Genomic DNA, 6000 nt, shown 5'->3' with positions numbered 1-6000 from the left:
AAGCTGGAATCTATTGCATAACAAAATATTGATTTTTGCGATTGTAGAAAACTTTCGAAAGTTAAGCAGCTTTCACTTAATCAAACAACATTTTCAATCTGTTATAGAGTACATTAAAATTCTGTCCAACGTTGCTACGGTGGATATGCTGATTCTGATACTTATTTAGGTTACAGTTAGAAGTTGGTTCTCATACTAAAAATCTTCGAAAAATTTGGCTATAATGCAAGAATTGAATTCTATTTGTATTGTTTGGAACTTATTTTTTGTTGAAAAGTTAAAGCGGTAGTTATGATGGCTCTACGACTACATCATTTATAGTTATATGCGACTAACTATCTCATCTCCTAATTTGCTATACCTAACCACTTATTTAAGGCGTATTTGTATGGAGTTCATGAAGTCAGAATCTCTTGGTATTTGTTTAGTATATAAAAGAAGTCCATTTTTTGTAGAAAAATGCTTAGAGAAATATTAAGCTATTTATTGAATAGAACCCTAGGTTAACTTACATAGGTACAAACCATCAAATTTTTCGTGTAATTATCAGTAAAAAATGTTGTTATTTTAATTTTTTGTTTCCCTAACATCTTTGGTTAGCGATTTTTACTACTATTTAGTATACTACTTTACTATACTGTGGTGTTTGCTTTACTATTTTGTGTTGACTTAGTTATTGTGAGATCTGAAGTTAGGTCTACTGTTAAATCTACTTCCGTCGATATTTTCTATAAAAGCAGCTGTTGGATTTCCTCTTTAATTTTTGTGTTTGCGATTTTTCTCTACTTTGTTCCATTAACTTTTCAATACACTGTACTCCTGCCAACAGCATAAGTCCTTTCTGTAGTAAGTCTCAAGCCAAACGGTAATTCGCGAAAGCAGCACAAATAAAAAGCAAAAACAAAGCATAAAAATAAAAAGAGTCGAAACAGTCGACAAGGTAGCGAAACACATGAAATATTTATCGATCGATCACAGTAGGCAACCGGCAACCGGCAGTAAGCAGCCAGGCCGTCAGGTGGCAATCAACGGAGGCAAGTACAACGTCAAGGTATTTAATATGAGTAATATACAATAAATGGTATGTGTTCGTATATTTAAGGATATAAAAAAATATGAAAGTGCATATACATGTTGTGTATGGTATACATTTATTTACATACAAGTATCAGTATAACTGCATATTTTATACAAGTGTGGAATGGGGGGTTTTTTGGTAGCATAATACAGTACATTACATATACATGCTTCTTGCGAAGAAGAAGAAAACTCAACGTCATATTACAAACACAAACGAGTTAATACCGCTTTGTGGTGGCATATAAAAAAGAAACAATATTTTTGCGCTCCCAAATGTATGCTTGCAAATACAGAAAGTCACTACCAACGTGCGAGCAGCTGCTCACCTGCTGTAATACCACGCTATCATAAATACATACATATTTTCATGCATACATATACACATTCGCACGTCTCATGTTCGGACATGAAGGTATTTTCGTGCCAGGAACAGATTCCACCTGAACGAATTTTTATGATTTTTTTGCGTTCCCATTTCTTTTATTCGCCCAAAAGCTGACTGCCTGAATTGCTCAACTACACTGACGCTGTTTGATGCCACTGCAACATGTTGTATTGGTGGTGTGCTGCGTCAAAGGTATTACATTGCATGCCGGTATGCTTCAATGGGTAACACTGTCGCCACTAGTGCGGTACTTACTTTTAACGGTGCTCGCTCACTTGCTCGGTACACAAATATTCTCATATATATGTATGTAATGTATGCGTGTGTGTGGCAGTGTTGGTGAAAATTCATCGGTAACCTGCCGTTAACTAGAATGCTGAAATAATTGAAAGTCAAACTGTAAATATTACACAAAATGTTAATGCCACCTTAAGAGTGGATTGCCGCTGACATGAAAGGGTGCTGCTGACATTATGGTTGTCTTATAAAAATTTAATAGGTGCAAGCTGTCAAATTACGAAATTCGGTTTCGGTTGTCATGCTAGTTTTTAATGCACTTTAAATGGGTCTTGGCAATGGCAAGAGTAAAATTTAATGTCAGCGAATGAGGTTAATTTTAATGGGGTTATGAGAAGCATGTGAAAGCTTATGTGAAAATCGAATGCTGTGTGGAAAGTAACGAAATGAAAGAACGTTGCATAATGTTATGAGTGACGAATATACTTAAGATAGCAGTTTAAATAACGTTGCACAAAATGGAGCCAACATATTTCATTAATAAATATTTTCGAATCGAATTTGAATGATGCATTATAATAGTTAAACTATAATATTATATATGCTAAGTGCGCGATGTACAAAATTTTTTTTGAAATGCTCAACTTTTGCTTTCAAATGGTTCGGCCATTGATCAAAAGCAGCACGCAGAACATCTATTGGTATTAACAGCACTGCTCGAATCAAAGATTTTTTGAAACCCTTAAAATTTCTGTGAGGTTTCCGAGAGACCATCTTCTCCAACTCTGACCACAAACTGTAGTCCAATGTATAAAAAGCTGAACTTACAGGCGTCCATTTGATTGAATTGAGACCCATCTCAATGTAAAAAACATCAATTACTCTAATAAGACTCACTTTCTTGATGATGAAGATTATGACTATGATAGGACCATAGGAAATGACTAGTCTTATGAAAACGAAAATACTCCACCATGGGGTCGGTAAACTCGTCTTCACTGCGCTACTCAAAAGATGTTTTGGAGAGTGTTAATTTAAGGAGATTTTGTTTATGATTTACCTATGAAAGATGAGCAGGTTCTTAGGATCTAATCAATATTACTTAAAACGAAGTAATAATAAATAGTGAGTGTGTTTCCGTTTATTTGAAAGTGCCTTAAATCAATTAATTAAAATTAGCTGACATCCGTATATTTTTCAGCATAGTCTTTCTAGCCTGCATACTTCAGTAACATCAGAACTATATTGATCTTCCACTACGCTTAAGGCTTTGAATATCTTTGAGGAACAACCCAACCAATAACTTTGTGTCTTAGCATATCATTTCTAGCATTGAGTTTGCCACCTCTAATGCAAGCTGTTTTTGCGAAATCCCGAAAAACAACCGGTTCAATGAAAAGTGAGAGTGTGGTAAAATATACTCTGATAGATGAACGCCTGTGGATAATAAGGTAGGGTGCATATGCATTAAATTTTTAATCTACCTAACAATTAGAGTCAGCTAATATAGCATTTATTGATAAATTCCCAGAAAGAAATCAAACTTTCCGCCAAAAAACTAACAGCTTCTTGATAGCTTTGTGCAAAGTTTCTTAGGTCTCAGAAAAAGTATAGAAGAATCGATCTACATCCTCGAACGAATGAGTTTAAGGATTTTTTCGCTATAAATTATAAATATGAAAAAAAAAAATCCGATTTCGCACCGTAATATAAGAATATTCGAGTACTTCCAAAGATGTTAAGTTCCTAAAATTGGAAGGTGACACATCCACTTTCCAATGTAATTATATTGAATCCAATACAGCTCTCTCGTACTATCTTGGGTGGGAAATTTAGTGCTTTTGGCGCACTTTTAGTTGTATTCAACATAAGCGTTTTGTGGAGAGTGGGCGTGATTATCATTCGATTTCATCCACTTTCATAGAGTATGAGGAGATGTTTGGGGTACGTTTTCACAGCGGACGTGCAGATAGACGGGTAGACATAATCATCTATAACCAACACAATTAGTTTTAGCTGTTACAAATAACCGTTAGGTGATCAAAAGTACACCAACATGTAAAAAACATCTCATAACTCACCAAAGGATTCATGTTCATCATAAACAAAACTAATTTTCAAAAATGTGTGTCACAATACTGAAAATACAACACAAAAAGTGAGGTATGAGTATAATAAAAACATGCATTTACGCCGAAATAAAATTTCTGAGTGCTATTAAAAAGTGAAATATAAATGTAAAATGGAATAGGAACATATAAGCAATAAAATACCACCACATAGAAATAAGGTAGCACCGTTGCATGTGTTCAATGTTGCATGTTTACATTACAACTACATTGATGTTGATTGTAAATTTTTTTTGTGTGTATTTGTGTCATAAATGCTTCATTTATCGCTTACGAATGGAACACTAACCCTTACGCTACTACCGAACACTAACGAATTGGACAATTCCACACGATTCATAACAGTGCTTAGGTATGCCTCTTGTTGCATGCCAATAGTGTGTTTTGTGTTTTGCCGTATATGAAACCGCCAGTATGCACCGATATTTTTCAATTTCGGCATATTGACTTGACGTTTCGTGGTCGCTATGTGCGCTGCAGCCAAGCCTTAACAAGGGAAGAAAATGCAAAAAATAATATTGGTTTTGGTTAGCGGTTCCGCCAGTCACCAGCTGCCAATAGGGAATATGCCTGTCAGAGGTATAGAAAAAAGGTAATAACATACGACAATGCGCTCAGCTTCGACAAAGAGTAGTTGCTCCCATTTGTTAATATAGGTTTTTATTTGAAGTTTTCGTTTCGGTTAAAAGAAATATTTCGTAGCACAGCTACAGGCGTTTGAGCGGTGACTTTTTTGATCGCTACATTGTTTGGCATGAAACGATGAAATGTGTAATGAAATACCTTTGCATCAGGTTGTATGTACATACACACAAGCAAAATTGCAAAAATACCAAACACAAACAAAAAATTGAAAGGACTCATAATAATGGAATTTAAAGCGGAGAAATTGGAAGACAACGGTGTATACGATGGTATGCAAAAAGATTGTATATTTGGAAACTTGTTACCTTTCGCAGTAAATCATAAGCATATAGTGGGTTATTGACCAAAAGACAGTGAGTAGTGATGATGGCGAATTTTATTCTTGCTACTTTCTACTTAAAAAGTTTGTTACAGGTGAGTTTAGAGGTTAAAAAGACTTTCGGACACATTTTTGATGTATGCAAAGCTCTTCAGGATAGTACCGATATTAAAAAGTCGATATATATAGATTTAGATATATCTGAGCAGTTTAAAGGAAAATCATATTAGAAGATAAGAGAGTTTCACCACAACGCCAAGCGTGTGTCTACCAATATATAATCTTTCAATCTCAGTCTGGCAAAAGCCGGGCAATATCGGAGAAAGTGGCAAGATGATTTAACCTCGGCTTCCTCCATACATCTTAAGCAAAGAGCGTCTGACAAAATATTTAGTCACACCGCTCTTGTCTCCTTCTTAACATCGATCCATCCAGGAGAAGGTTTCGCGATGCCGTAATCTAATTATAGTGAAAAATTAAGAATTTAAGTTTCTTTTTAAGGTTTGTTTTTTACAGTTAGCATAAATCTTCTTGTGTTCTAGTACGCTGCGTAAATAAAATTGCTTTTGCTCCTTTTCAACTGTAATAAAGCTATTAAATTTCTGAACCATTTTGGCCGCTCTTTCAACAGCACTGTTGTCTGTCCTCAGCAGCTGAAACCTTCTTCTTCCTGCAACGAAGCATTATTTGGTCACAAAGACGGTTCTTCGTTCAGAAAACTATCATCAATTTGACGCTTTATAACGCGTTCGACTGATACGAAGTCGTAGATGTTTTTGTTAGTAAAAAATTAAACAAAATTATCAAATAATAATAAGATAGCTATTTCATAGGTTAAATACCAAAGATGGTGGCTTAATTTCTGTAAAGCAACTTTCGACATCTTTCTTTCGGCTTTTTCATAAGTTTTCATTGATTGCACATATCATAAAGCCAAAATGCATTTGAGCCATGACTTATCTTAGCATATCTTTATAGCACTGTATATCATATGGGTCCACACTCTTTCAGTTATTTCGAAACCTTTGAAGAAGCGAAATAGGTGGACTTGTTGCCTCTTGACTGATTTTTGCTTCGAATACGCTTTTTTCGTCTCTTTTCGGTAATTCATCAGTATTGTATCCAATATTCCTCATTGATATTTGTGCTTTTTTTTGGGTTACCAGCACAGTTTTCTTATAGAGGAACATATGATGATGTCGATG

Source organism: Bactrocera oleae, chromosome 3 (assembly GCF_042242935.1).
Source record: "Bactrocera oleae isolate idBacOlea1 chromosome 3, idBacOlea1, whole genome shotgun sequence".
Lineage (NCBI taxonomy): Eukaryota > Metazoa > Arthropoda > Insecta > Diptera > Tephritidae > Bactrocera > Bactrocera oleae.
The sequence above is the reverse complement of the archived record's forward strand: the minus strand, read 5'-3'. Positions refer to the sequence as shown.